Here is a 14,656-nt window from a genome sequence, read left to right as displayed (position 1 = left end):
TAATTAACTTGTCAAATGATAAGAACACAGCAAAGAGCTGGCTGTCTTTTTACATGGGACATTTTAAGGACTATTGTTTTCCATTAGAGACGCTGATGCTGACATTTTTCTGACTGGCTGTATTGAAGGTCTACACTGAAGCTTGAACCATAAAGACCTCAACAACAACATGATTCAACACTTTGTCATAGCAACTCATAAAACAATTAATTGAGATAAGTGAACCATTCCTTTTTATTTCTATATTATGTATCATAGTACTAATACAAACATGATATAACTCAATTATACCACAAACACACAGCTACATTACAGGAGGTAAGAAGAGAAAATTAAGACAAGGTCACTGTGAACTCACCAGACCACTGAGTACCAGGGCTGCAGATAGCATTGTCATGTCCCTGGTTAAAAAATAAATTCTGGGAATTTTATTGGTTTGTTAAATAACCTTAAGTTCAGTTTACACAGTGTAGAGTTATACATGGTGTAATGTTAGAGGGGAAAATAAACTTTTTTTTTTTTAAACCTCACAAGATTAAATCAGACTATTTTTAGGCCAAGAAAAACTAATGAATGAATGAGTTCAGCATTTTACCTCTAGAAGTTAGAAACAGCATAAAGACCACAGTGTAGGGGACTCTGGGACATATAGGCATATACTACTGCATTGAAAGTGAATTAATTATTAATAACGTTTAGAGACTGGAGACTTTTTCTGTCCTTTATTTCAACAGTGGTCAGCAACTAAAAATTGTGCAATAACCTCTTATGTAGCCTATGTATTCTGTCTCTAGTGGCGTCAAAAGCAGCAGCACTTTATAATGCCTATAAAGACAGCTGATACAGAACATAACATTAAAATTGGGGACCCAGTGTTACTTGTATGCCTATGTGCTATATCTACACCCTTTTCTACAAATTAATTTTATTACTCTAGAACATATATTCCCAAAAAGATGCATATTCTAATCATGGACGAATCTTTGATATGTTTTCATCAGCTTCTGTGTTATTTATTTTCATGTCCTTAAGATAAGGCACCCTTTTATAAATTCTTTGTAAGTTGTAACTAATTGCTTAATAGCATAAATAATTATATAATGCTTGGTTAGTTAGCTCCCATTAATAAATAAAACTTTTGCCAGGTTGTAAAATTAAAAACTGTCTGGTCGGTGTTTATCCAGCAGCAGAAATATCTTTAGATCTGAATCATGAAAACCTTCTAAGGGATTCTTCCATTTCTGGACAGACCGGCATCAAATCTGGATCCAAATCAATTTATTAACAACATATTAACATATAACTGCAGACCTATTACAAAGTGTGAACCACACAAGCATATATTTATACACACACACACACAGTCAATGGGATTTTTCCACAACCTGGCAACCCAAAGCTTCTTTATTATTATTATTATTATTATTATTATTATTATTATTATTATTTTAAAGCATTAGTACATATTTTATTACACTTTAATAAATAAACTTATAAAAGATGACTTATCAGACACGTGGACTATCTTGCTTTCTTCTGCTTTTTATTCTATGATCCGGACTTTATGTCTTATTACTCATGTCTTCTCACCTCCTGTGTTTTAGTCTTACGCCAATAAGAACATTTTAGTGTTTTCATCCGCTCGCAATGCTCTCCAAATAAAGCTGATTTCCTGATCAATTGATTGACGAGGCTAAGGTCATACGTTAGGTGTGTACCCGCTGCTGTTTCCACTGCGGGCTTGTGTATTTGACCGCGCGCTAGTTTCTGTGGCGGCAGGGGTGGTGAGAGAGACAGACAGAAAAAAAGAAAAGAAAAAAAAAACCTTCATGTGCGTGCGTCGTTTGTGAAAGTAGTTCCGGGCACTTAACCCAAACGGGGGAGAGTCCCGGATGTTGTCTCGGCCGCCGAGAGAAAGGCGAACGGGAGAAGGCGGAGAGAAGCTGAGGAGGGACGCCACGGCACCGCGGGCACACCGGCGAAGCCACGACTACGGCCGGCTCTTTGCACAGGACGATACCGCCGAGAGCACGGGACACTCCTGGGGAGCCTCTGCCAGCTGAAGAAGAGGAGGTGGAAAGAAGGGGAGGGGGCAGTTACTCTGAAAACTACCGTCAGGATTACAGAGCGCCACCGTCACAGCAGCTTTCACCCAGAGTAAGTGAGCTACACGGGCATGGAAGTTGAACTAAGGCCCACGAAATGGACGACTTTAACGGGGAAGTGAGCTGCACTGAAGTTCTGGGGATTGAGCCCGGTGAACAGGCCCTGACACACGGCTCCCCGCTCGCTGTGGCTGGGCGTGCGGGGACACCTTTAAAAAAAAAAAAAAAAAAAAAAAAAAAAAAAAATTCTCTTCTTCTGAGAGAAAGCAGTGCGTGTTTCCCCCGCAGTCAGCGTTAGTACGAGCCCGGTTTGTGTTTGCTCTAACTCTCACAAGTTGACAGCTCTTGCGTTAGCCTGCGTTAGCAACCGCCGTGCAACCGGTGACAACTGACAGGGCAACTTTGACAGCTAGCTAGCCAGGTTTTTTGGTAGCCAGCTAACTTTAGCTGAGCGCTGTCGGTGCTTTCTCCGGGGCCAGGACGAGGTGTGTGCGGGGTTTTTTTACCTCGCATTAGGTGGATATAATGACCTATCACAGCCCTCCAAACAGCTATCGTTAGCTAGCTGTTTGGTATGTGAGACGTTGTGTGTCCAGCATGAAGTGTGTGTGTGTGTGTGTGTGTGTGTGTGTGTGTGTGTGTGTGTGTGTGTGTGTGTATGAACCCAGTGTCATTTGGCTTTCCTGCGTGCTCTGATGGTATTTGACTCACAGCTGTTGCAGTGTGTTTTTCTCGTCTGTCAATCGTCTTGTTTCTCAGGCGGCTAATAAATTCCTGTAAGAAAATAATGATCCTATGTATGTAAAAAAAAACCCAACACAGTCGACCTGTAACGAGAGGGTAAGCAGGTTTGTCATGTGGCTGGACAATCAACAAGTGCAAAGCATGTTTCAGGTGTGTTTTCCTTTTTTTTTTTATATGCCACTGAACTTGATCTTGGGGCTGCCTTCTTGCCTCTGGTGGTGGTATTACCCTTGCTGATTGTCCTGAGATGGCACCGGCGGCGTTGCAGTTCAAGTATTTGGTCCTGTGTTGCAAGACATTTCTCGGGGCATGCTCCTCTTGGCTTTGATGTTTTGCACCAGTTGGTGTGTGTGATCGCAAAGGACGGACAGACACTGATTAGTTAATGCTACGAGTTTAAAGTAAACAGCTGTGGCATGTGCGTGCAGCTGTATTCAAAACTGTGCCCTTGCTTTCATCCTGACGGGCCTTTTTTTTTTTTTTATTAGAGGATGGATGGACTGAACTCTTAATTTGCCCCGCTGTCCACTTGTGTAAGTTTTTATCAATGAAGTCACGTAGTCGTTTTTATTGATAGAGGTGCAAATGATTAACTGGTCATCATATACTCACATGCTTAAGTTTATTCTGTCTCAAACCCAGCAAAGAGGTTGAATTTATGACTAAAACAAAACACTATAAATTCCCCTAGAACATCCCAACCCTGCCAGACCTTCTGCTCCAACTAACAAAATGCCCATAGCGTTAGTCAGCACCCACAATCAAAGGTCAGACCTGGTTTGCTTCTTAATCACCCATCCTTTAAATAGCAGGCCTACAGCGAGCTGTCTGGATCGAGGCTATCTGTGCATGCAGCTTTAGAGGACACATGGTGTTTTTGATGTTATGCCGTCCAGGTAAGCAGAGCCAGAGTAGGTGAAACTGTCATATTGTTTAGAAATTCGTATTTGTCCTTCTGAGGATCGTCCTTGCTCTGTTTTTTTCAAGAAACTGTACTAAAGAGGCTGGATGTGCAGTTTATGTTAATTGCGTTTTATGTCAGTGTCCCTAGCTCAATCTAAAACCGAACGACATCTTAACTCCTTTGTGAGAAATACTTTGATCCTTGATGCCGTTTATAGAATTCAGCTTTTAAGAAAGAGTGGGTGTTTTTAATGTGCAATAACTTTATGTCAATTCAAAACTATTTGAAATACGGCATCAGAATAATTTGCATAGACAGCTGAAATGACATTTCGCTGTTAAAAGAATAGACCTAGAGTGCAGTCAATGCATGCTTTTTATAGATTGTGTGCAGACATGAATCACGGCACACACATTGTAAAATTGGTTCCTTAGAGCGCTACTTGTACCATCCATCAAATTCTGTTAGTTTATAAGTGATGTGGTTATTCAGTTTAGTTCAGACTGAATGGCTACAGTTTATGCATGTTTTTTGATGATTTATAGGTGTTTTTAGCAATATGACCTCTTTGTTTGTTTGCTATTTTACCTCAAATCACACCGAGCAGAGGATTTTATTGATCCCTTCTCTAAAACTACCTCAAGGGTTTGATGAATGGACAAGTATAGATAGAAAGTATAGAGAAGATTACAGATCTGTTTATTCACACAGTAACCATTTAGAAGTGTGAATGGGAGGATGTGATGCAGCTTCTCTTTAATGGTGGTTTCAGCCTGTAGCAGACTATTGCCTAATGGTTTAAAGACACGACACCTGCCTCTCCAAGGTCCTCTTGTGATCTGTGTGTGTATGACACCGGTAGCACATTCGTTTATCGAAATGACTTTGTCATCGTCTGTAAGAGACAAGGCACATGAAGTAACTACGTGTAAATAAATATTGACATTTCATCATTGTGTCTCAGATAATGTTCAGCTTCGGGGTGATAGTGTATAATTTAATAGATTAAAGAGAATAATGGCATGATATGGGGCTAATTTGGATAGATGTCAAGGGTCAGTGAGCCAGAATAGTGGAGTGAATTTAGAACAGGTTCCTACTTTTTGAATACAAGCTCCTCATTTGGAATTCAGGATGTGGCCCTGTGCCTAGCCCCGTCTCACTGAGAGGCTTTTTAATTTCTCCCCTTGTTGAAGTGATTATTCAAATGGCCATCCGTGAGATGCAGTTATCAGACTCCTGGTGGTAGTTGAGCCTGTGGCAACATGAATGCCCATCACAGGCCCCCTCCTCACCACCCTGTTTAGTTGGACAGCACCCAACAGGTACCCTCTGTAGCAACCCCTATTAGACGGCCACATCTTACCCCTCAGGCTGAAAACCTATTGTGTTATGCGATTGGCAGATGGCAATTTATTCATGAGGACGGCTGATATAGTTTTTTGGCATGGTGTAGTGGTGATGCTGTTGGTCAAAGGCCCTGTGTTTAGTATTTTTATGATGACTTATATTTGGTCTGAATCCAAAGTGGGCTTGTTTCAATTCCTCTCTGCTCTCAGAGTTAAAGTTATTTTAGGTTGGAGTTTCTTTCTCTTCACTTCATCGCCCATCATCTTGTCCTTCAGTGAGTTTTTCACCTTGGATTGGGCAAGAAAAAACCAGAATCTTCTTTTTTTTTTTTTTAAACAGCTGTTTACTCTGCGTGGAGGCTCGGCTGTCATCTTAATGCATCTCAGGCCAAATGACTGGACGGTTTTGTTAGAAATTTCTCCCCGTACTCTGCTTATATCCAGTGTGAAGTTTTTCTCTCATGGAAGCTGTGGTGGTGAGAAGGGACTGGCTCAGTCTTCATTAGCAACGCCTTGCATCACTAGAATGCAGATGAGCTATGAAGCCATTCATCTGCTGGAAATGCCTCCCTGATTCCAATTTGAATCTTGTTTGCAGTCACATTGTGTGAGCCCACTTCTCCATGTTAAAGAAGTCTCTTTATGTGAGAGATCAGAGGGGGATAATTGCACTTAAGTGAACCTCATTTAGTGCTGGCCAGAGCAATTACTGTAACTGCAGTTCTAGCCGTTTTTTGGGGCCTGGAGCAGCTGTCATTGAGTCTCTGTAGCTGAGATATCAAATGGTGAATAGAATGACATTGGCATGGCATCATGGGAATGGCAGATCCTTGGATGGATTTTAATTAGTTTATGCAGGTTTTTGCATAGCTCCTTTTTTCTTTTTTTCACCCGAAGAAAGGCGTAATTAAAAATGACAATTAGAAATGCATTATTTTAGTAATGATTGAAAATAAATTATTCTCAAGGTGCTGTAAGGTGAAAAAAGCCAGCACTGTTTCTTCAGGCAAAACCCCCTGAGCTTGAGGGAGATGTTTTATCATTAATGTTATTCAGGAGCCAAATTTTGAGTTTTGCTCAGCTGGGTGCTTTAATCTATTTTTGCTGTAAATTAATGAATTTTTAAAGAGCCCCTCGCTGGATATGGGTGGATGTGGGAATGCAGCACTGGTTCAGTTTTCAAACGAGCCTCTACCCCCCCCCATCGCCACCCTCCGCACGGGATGGAGAGAGAGAGAATTTACTGAAGCACTACACTTTCATTTTTTATTCATCCAGCAATACACTGCCTAGTTCTCCTCATCCCACCTCCTCCCAGTCTATTGAGTTGAATCTGTCAGTGAACTAGTCCTATATGCTCCAATTCACGTCCTGGGTTGGAGTTGGATGCGGACATGAATTAGTGAGGGGAGCATGTGATGTTTAATTCAACTAGTTCGTTGCCTAATATTATTGGCACATTTGCTCAGATACATGTTTTATCTGAAAGTGTTTAGCCATTTATTTCCCTAGTCTGACTAAACAGGGCGCCTCTCTCTGCAGGGGAACCACTGTAACTACTCACACTAGAGCTTGCTGGGTAAGTTTAGAAAGTGTAGGAGAGAAGGGTGGGGTGGGGGTCGGTGAGGGATTGGCAGCTCCTGTAGTGCATGGTGGTTTCTGTGACTCATCCCGGCCTTGTGGTAGCAGAAAGACCAATACGTTTTGTGGCAAGTCTATTATGAGTGTTAGGTTTGATCTTATCTTTAAGCCTAGAAACGGGACGCGGTGTTAATATCGGAATCAGAATCAGAAATACTTTATTGATCCCCAGGGGAAAATTTGTTTCGTAACTGTATTGATATCCACAGAGGGGGGAATTTATTTAATATGTGTTAGTGGTTTTAGCGTGTTAAATGTGCAAACAAGATCAGGGCTTACAAATTCCCTCCATTAAAAAGAAAATAATATAGTGCAAATGCCATTTTAACAAAAGTTTGTAGTGTACATTGCTGTGTCATTTGAGATTTCACTTACTCAGATGCCAATGAATAACCAGGTCCTAAATGAATAAGTCTGGTTTGACTTTTTAATGCCCTAAAGTATTTGATAATTCATCATGTTGTGTGCTTTGTCCTTGAGTTTTGATAGGCTCTCAGTATCAGTGTATTTCTCTGAAGGTTTTTTTGTTCTTTACTCAGTAGAAGCAATTGATATGCTTATATGATTCACACTCTTAGGAGACTTTCGAGCTGTGTGCAGTAAGAGAAGCTCGCTAAGCTGACAAAGCTTAAGTAATAAGAACGGGGCTCTCTTCATAGTATTTGGTATCTGTTTTAATCATTACTGTGGCTCCTGTGGCAGATACAAAATTCACTTCTAGGTAAAACGGCAGAATACCCCGAGACGGTTATAGTATAGAAGAGATGGGGCCTAACTGTCAGTTTTGAATGGGGAAATGGTTGCGTGGTAGCCCCAGTAACTGGTTAAACAACGGCAGCCATAGAGCTGTTATTTCAGGACAACTTCATAAAATGATGTTACCTTCAGCTCCCTTTCTGTGTACTGCACTCTATGCAATTTAGAGGTGTTACATTGGCAATGACAAGTGTAAATCGGCCATAAACCAGACATGATTAAATATGATAATCTCACTGCTTTGTGAGGCAGTGGTTGGTGCATGTGTATGAGCGTAGGTAATCCCTGGATGTTGTGTACAGTTCACCAGAACTTTAGATATACTGACTCTCTCAAAGAGATATGAACGTTGTCAACCACAAATTTACAGCCAAGGAGTGTAACCAAACTGGAGCCAAAGTGAATAAAGTTCTTGTAGAGAGACTCTAAATCACCTGCCGAAGATGGTCAGGTTTGGTGTCATAATCTCTTTTGTAAAATGTATTTTCCTGTTTACTGCAGTATTAGTAGCCTTAAAGGAAGTGTGCAATGCAAATTGCAATATGGTCGTCCCTTACAGGCTTATTGGCTTATTGCTGTGTACTGTGTGTGTTTATTGTGCAGCAATGTAGTAACAGTGAAGATTTTATTCTCACAACAATCTGGAGACTCGGAGAGGAAAGTCAGAAAGGGTCAGGTTTAATTAAGTCGACAGTCCTAAGCCTGCTTAGTAAGGTTAAATAGTGGAGTCTTGAGGACGTGGTTTACTGCCACATCACTCAAATTCATCCTCTGCTGGCTGGTGCGAGACTGATCATTTGTTGTGAAATCACAAGACATGGCCTATGTCAACAGCCTTGTGTCAGTTGATCAGACCTGGAGGCTGTGTGTAGCTCCTTCATTTGTTTTGTGATTTCAGACGATGTTAATGTGGGCCGGTCCAGAAATAGCTTCATGTAGAAGTTGGAGACGTTGTGATGTGGTGTGGTGTGTGAGGCTCATGATCTGCAGGGATGAGTGCCAAGTTGTGCAGATGTGGTGTTACTTGGGAAGGAGCTATGGTGGACACGATGATTTAACACTTCTTCTGCGTCACAGTCCTCTGCATGCTCAGCAGAATTGCATGTCAAACCTCGCTATTGTCGTCATTTGTCGCTTTTTTTTTTCTGTGTGAAACCTGATGGATTAGCCTTAGATGTAGTACTTGGAGTCTCTGTCTGTGATTCAGAAAAACCCTAACAGAAGCCAAGGATTCTCTCTGTGGACCAGGGAACCCACACAAATGATGACTCGCTCTTACCCCATCATTCCCACCCCATCCCTCTTTCTTCCCATCACACGTAGTTGGTCTCTTGATTATTGTTTCTTTTTCTGTCCTCACTTTTTCTTTATCTCTCTCTGCGCCATACTCTCCTGTGCTCTTCACTTAGCAAACAACATGTCTGTAGAGAATTCAGAAGAATGCATCTTGTTACTCAGATGAGTCATACTTCCTCTGGCCTGCATGCCTCTCCCTCAGGGTGGATGAATGAGAGGGCGGGGAGGTTAGCTGGAGGAGGGGCTCAATGGCAAAAGGGAACGTGGTCTGTGCCAGTTGCTCAATGGAATTAAAAAAAAAAGTATTGGGGTTGGTCACAGGCCCTGAGACGTGCATATCAGCACCATCTCAAAATGTGGTTGTCCCTTGGTGGCCGTATGACTGACTGTTTTCACCAGGATGACTCACCGCGTTCAAAAAGTAACTGTTTGGAAATCTCAGGCCCAGATCTGACCCCACAAGGCAGCCACTCTGCCAAGGTGCTGTGGCCCTGGGAGGAATGCCCGGGGCCTCGGCTCTGGAGAGGAATGAGACTGCACCTGCAATGTGAGAAATCTGTCTCTGCCTTACTGAAGGAAATTTACATGGTGCGATGGAAATGACTGTAGTGGAATTTGTATGCTGTTCCTAAGCTTAAATGTTCCTCAGGAGGCCTGGCTACGATGTAACTGTATGTTTGTAAATTTATGATACAGTTAAGTGTGTAACACTCCAGTTTTCTGGTTTTAATTCCCTAAACTTCAACATCCAAATTTGCTTAATATCACATTATACCACAAAATGCACAGAGATGAAAGTAAACTTTATTATCTTTATAACACTGATTAAATTGTATCAGTATACTATTAGGCCCCTGTCAGCTCTAGCTCTCTCCCATACCTGCTCTGCTTGGTCCCCTGCCAAAATCTATGACTCACAGGAGACTGAATGACCTACTTTTTAAGTCTTCTAGGAGTGCCAGAAGATCTTTTTTATTTGCAAGACAATACAGTGGGTAAATATAAGTCAATTAAAATGCACTTAATGCACCCATTTCTGGATTTAAGCACCTAAAGGCTGTGTCAGCATGGCAGCCACCTCAGAGGATTCCCTTCATTATCACAAGCAGAGAAGATACATAGTAAACAGTTGAGCTTTGATATCTCATTAGAAGGAAACTGAGTTTAAGGCCACATTGGCTCTCATCAAGCCAATTTAAAAATATAACTCATTTAAGTGCACTCATAATCCTGCAATATCTGTGTGATTTTGTATCACACAGTCCTAGTTTATCCAGGTTGTCAGAGATTATGGTTTCTACATGGAGACAAAGCATTTATCTACATGAATCAGTGAAAGTCGCCTCAAGGCCTAGTCGGTTTGTTTTGGTAATGATAGAGTTTTGGCTGTACTGTTGAGGTAAAGTTTGAACAGTTGGTCCTTAAATATTATGTGGATTAGGACGGGAGATGAAAAAGTTTGGGTACAGAAGCAGTCTCCCAAATGCATGGTTTACAGTTTGCCTACCTCTGAAAATAAAACGAGGATGGGATCAAAGGCCATAGGATCACTCAGATGGTTTGATGGTTTTAGTTGGGTTTTGATTGGAAAAAGATGCCGCTTTGCAGAGGATGGAATTTCCACTTTAATCGCTAATTGCCGTTTTTCGGTCGTGTTGTCTCTCATTGAAGCAGAAACAAGCTGTGCAGTTGAATGTGGTGTCTTGGCTGCTCTTTTCCCTTCTACAAGGCTTGGCTGCTTTGATATGTCAGTTTTGTTTTAGTCTGCCGCCTTCGTCTTGACACGATTGGCCCCGCTCGCTCCGACCTCCTGGAAACCCCCCGGCATGCCCGCCCCAGGGTGTGTGTTCAGTCATTTATTCGGCTTCCTCTAAAAGACTGCCATGCCTTCACTTCCCTTCTAGTTTCCCTCCTCTTATTAAGATGCAGAAGGCAGCGTTTGGTCTGAAAGGCTTGGTGCTGGGGGGGGGTTACTGATGTGTACAGTGGGGGGTTAGGGAGGGACTGTGAGCAAGGGGACTTTAATGCCTTAATGTGTACTGTACAGCCCAGCCACACTACAGCTAAGTTCTGCAGGAAGCTTGCAATGCTGTGATTTCTGCTGTTTTTTTTTTTGACTGCCAAGTCCAGTCAAAGAAAGTCTGAATGACGCTCTGACAAAAGTGACTATAATTGGAGAGGAACAAATTATTAAGTTTTGGTTAATGCTGATTGCTGCTTGGGTTTATGCCTGATAATCCCTATTTAGTCATCCGAAATTACTGCCTTTTTGAAACCTCTTTTTTTTTTTATCTTGTCTGTTCTCCAATGAATTTTGTCATGTTTTTGCTTCTTTATAAGAGGTCCCAGTGGTGAACCACTTTTACCGCCACTGTGGCATTTTGATTTCCCTTTTTTGTTTTATCAAACATTTAGCTTTCAGTGAAATCCTGCTGGTGCTTTTGTTAAGACCAAGCATAAAATGTCTCAGTCCACTTGCACGCCTATCTACTATACACAAAGCGTGTCCTTGTATTTGCTGATTGTGTGGTCTGGTGCAGTGTTGCTAATGAACCAAGAAGCATGGCTACAGATCAACGCTGGTGCTAGTTATATTTTTCTGTTACTGGGTCCTGCACAAAATCTGGTTGCACCAAAACATTTGCTACGGCACCAAAACATTTGCTACGACACCACACGTTATTTGGCACAGAAGCACACATATGTTTCTCAGTCACAGGACATGGTATAAGTTGGATCAATGAATTTTAAAGTCACATTTTTAAAAGCATGTCAAGTCGAGGTCACACACAGTGCTGCACAATGGACACAAAGTGTCTCTTAAAGTGTGTTAAGAGTCCCTTTGTATTTCACAAACAAAGCTGCCAATAATTTAATATGACTTGATACAATTTGATTTAATATAGTTGCAGCAATTGCTCTGACTACTTTTGTATTTCTCGACTAGAATCATCTCTGTCGCCGGGATCAGGATCTTATTTTGGGTCCAGTTTTATTTCAGGCTTGGGAGACATATTTGGAGATGTCACCATAATCCTGATATCAGTAGGTTTCTATTGTGTGTTTCATTTTTATGTAGCTCAAGCTTTTGGCTGCGGTCGTATGATCTGCCACGATTGGTGTAGAATGTGCAGCACACCGTCTAGTTTTTGCACAGAGGCGGTTGTCTGTAGGCAAAGGAGAGCAGAGTATCTTGCACACAGCAGACATGTGCATTTAGTTTATTATGCACACTAGGTAAAACTAATGCTGCAACAGTCCTGCAGTGAGTTCTTGTTACATGAAGGTTATAATATTCAGTCTTTGTTGAAACTATTTTAAGGGATGTGACTCATTTTAGAGGATGTAGTTTGAGGTAATTGTGAACCGTATTGCAGCATACAGAGTGTCTATTGTGGCCTATTGTCATATGAGCCAAAAGTAGATTAAAATAACTTTTTTTCTAAACTATTTTTTATATTTTTATACTTTCCCCAATATATTGCGCTACAATGAACACTGTGGTCACTTGGTTAATACCTCACAGTGCTGTAATACATAGAATACTATGCATTAATGGACACAAAAAATGAATCAGTCAACAGTTTAAAGTAAAATTTTAATTTTAATGCTGTTAATCTCCATTAAAAAAAATGTATTTTAGAGAACCTATAGACAATGGATCAAAGATTTATTAATTCTACAAAGCTAGCAATAGTTGAACTATAATCCTATGTCATACAGTAGGTTTATTTTGTAACACTTGTTAAGAAAATCACCTAGGTAACTATGTTTTTTCATTTCTAGCATTTCAGAAATGATGAATAGGTATTACACATGACGTTCAGTTTGAGTGAGAGGGAATCACATGTTGTGTGTAGGCTATGTGTTGCTATGTGTTGCTGTTGTCACACTAGGGTTCCTGTGACGTCAGCACCACTCAAACCACCACCGTCACCACCTTCACTTCGTTTAAAAAAAAAGGTTTCAGACAGTGAGCACATTTTGAGGTAATTTATTCTTGCGCAACAGATTGTAGTTTCACAGTGATCTCACCCTACACGTTTGTTCATTTGTCTTTACGAAGAGACCCTACCCCTTTGTAGTTGTTTTTTGTCAGAAGATTGTCTTAAAAATAATTTGACAGAAGTGGGACCAAGTACAAATAGCCAGCAGTGTTTGCTTTGTGTTGTGTCCTTAAATCACTCTGGTTGTGCCTGATTTTGCAATAGTCACTTGTTCCCCATTTATTGCATATGTTCAAAAACAGTATCCTAGTAGTAATGTAATGTCTATAATTGTATATTCTCTCATCCTAATAATGCAGAATAACGCAAAAATGCAGCTTTCCGAGAATATGGATCTGAAAGTCTTGAAACAAAAATAATGTCCAGGTTCTCATTTTTAATTTCTCTTTATTACATGTGTCTGCTCTGTAAGCCCTCATATACATATGAGTCAGAGTGGAGTGAGTAGGATTTTCCTTGTCGATATGACACAATAAATGGATTTCAAAATTTGACTTTTCCCAGCAGCAGAATGTGCTCCTTGATTTATATTTCAAAGCGATATGGCCAGGATAAAAGTTCAACTTTTCCAACATTTGACCTTTTTATATTCCATAGTTTCCAGGTCATTGAGGCTTAGTGTTATTTTATCAAAGTGAGGTCTGAGGTCAGTGGGAAGAATACAGGTCAGGTCAGGAGCACGTATGGGTCTCTTCTTTACAGTGACTCATGGCACATGATGCACCACTTTCACCATGGGAGTCATCCTGAACAAAAGTACCTATTTTAAAGAGGACCAAAAACGAAACATGCACGTTTCCCCTCTTCCCCCCCCTTTTTTGGTTTTGCTCCTTTTTTTTTTTTTTTAGTCAAGTATATGACACTTACTCATCGCTGACCAAGAAGCAGACACATTTCTTGTTCTCGTGGTTAAATTTGCAGTTGTGACAGAGCATGTGGTACAACCAGAACGTGCTCATCTTTTTAAACAATTTATAACTGATTAAATAAAAGAGAAATGGGCAGTCAGTAATTCTTTCAGAGAGGTTTTAACAGTTGCACCCCACATGCTTGTCAACAGCTTTGTACATTGCTGTAGTCACAAGTTAGTAGAAAATCTTTTGGACTGTGGTTTTCTTGTGATTTCATTTCTTTTTCAATTTGCTATTTAAACTAGAGCTCTTCTCACGGGCCAGGACAGCAATAAGGGGCTTTATTGACTTGTCCCTTGCTAATTCTGCCTTTTAATTGTCGGGCGATAATGGACAGAATTCATATCAAAATATTTATTAAACAAAAAAAAGAAAAGAAAATGAAGTTAAACAAATATTGGGTTAAAATATTTTTATTTTTTTACGAGCACATTATGCTTTAGGGTTGCAAATAGATAATATGTCAATTATTCTTTGTTAATAGATTAGTTGTTTAGTCTATTAAAAGGTCAGAAAATAGTCAAACATGCCCACAACATTTTGGTAATGTCTTCATTTTGTGTATAACCAGCTGCCAAAACCCAAAGATAACACAATGATGTGATGCATCAATTGACTAATCAATAGGTCGACCAGTTTTTACATCTTAGAACAAAAGAAGAACAGATGAAGTCACTTAAGTGATCTCATTATGAGAGTTTAGTCATAATCTGATTATCAAGAAAGATGGAAGTCTGGATTTTTGAATTATCACCCTGCTGAAGCTGTCTCATAAATCTGGCTGTAATAAAATCAAAGAGAGTAGTTGGGAGACCATGACATGCACATAAAAAAAGATGATCATCGGTCTTAAGGTGTGTGATCTCTCGGTAGGAATGGAGAATGATGGCACAGTAACACTTGTGGTCTCATCCTTCCTCAGCTGAGCAGACTTGATTGTTAA

General features: G+C 40.5%; 1 protein-coding gene across 3 annotated transcripts in view; it reads left to right on the top strand.

Annotated features, from left to right (window-relative positions):
- Nucleotides 1–1,826: 1,826 nt before the first annotated feature.
- The window catches only part of foxj3 (forkhead box J3), a 75,731-nt gene continuing 62,901 nt past the window's right edge, over nucleotides 1,827–14,656 (top strand). Inside the window, exon 1 of one of the 3 annotated variants that reach the window (XM_051414332.1) lies at nucleotides 1,827–2,157. The gene's annotated coding sequence lies outside the window, so the exon portion shown is untranslated. The remainder of the gene's footprint in view (nucleotides 2,158–14,656) is intronic. The other 2 variants (XM_051414330.1, XM_051414331.1) reach the window with 2 other exon arrangements.

This window comes from Dicentrarchus labrax, unplaced genomic scaffold (genome assembly GCF_905237075.1).
Source record: "Dicentrarchus labrax unplaced genomic scaffold, dlabrax2021, whole genome shotgun sequence".
NCBI classification, from domain to species: Eukaryota; Metazoa; Chordata; class Actinopteri; family Moronidae; genus Dicentrarchus; species Dicentrarchus labrax.
This window is presented reverse-complemented; position numbering and strand designations above follow the sequence as displayed.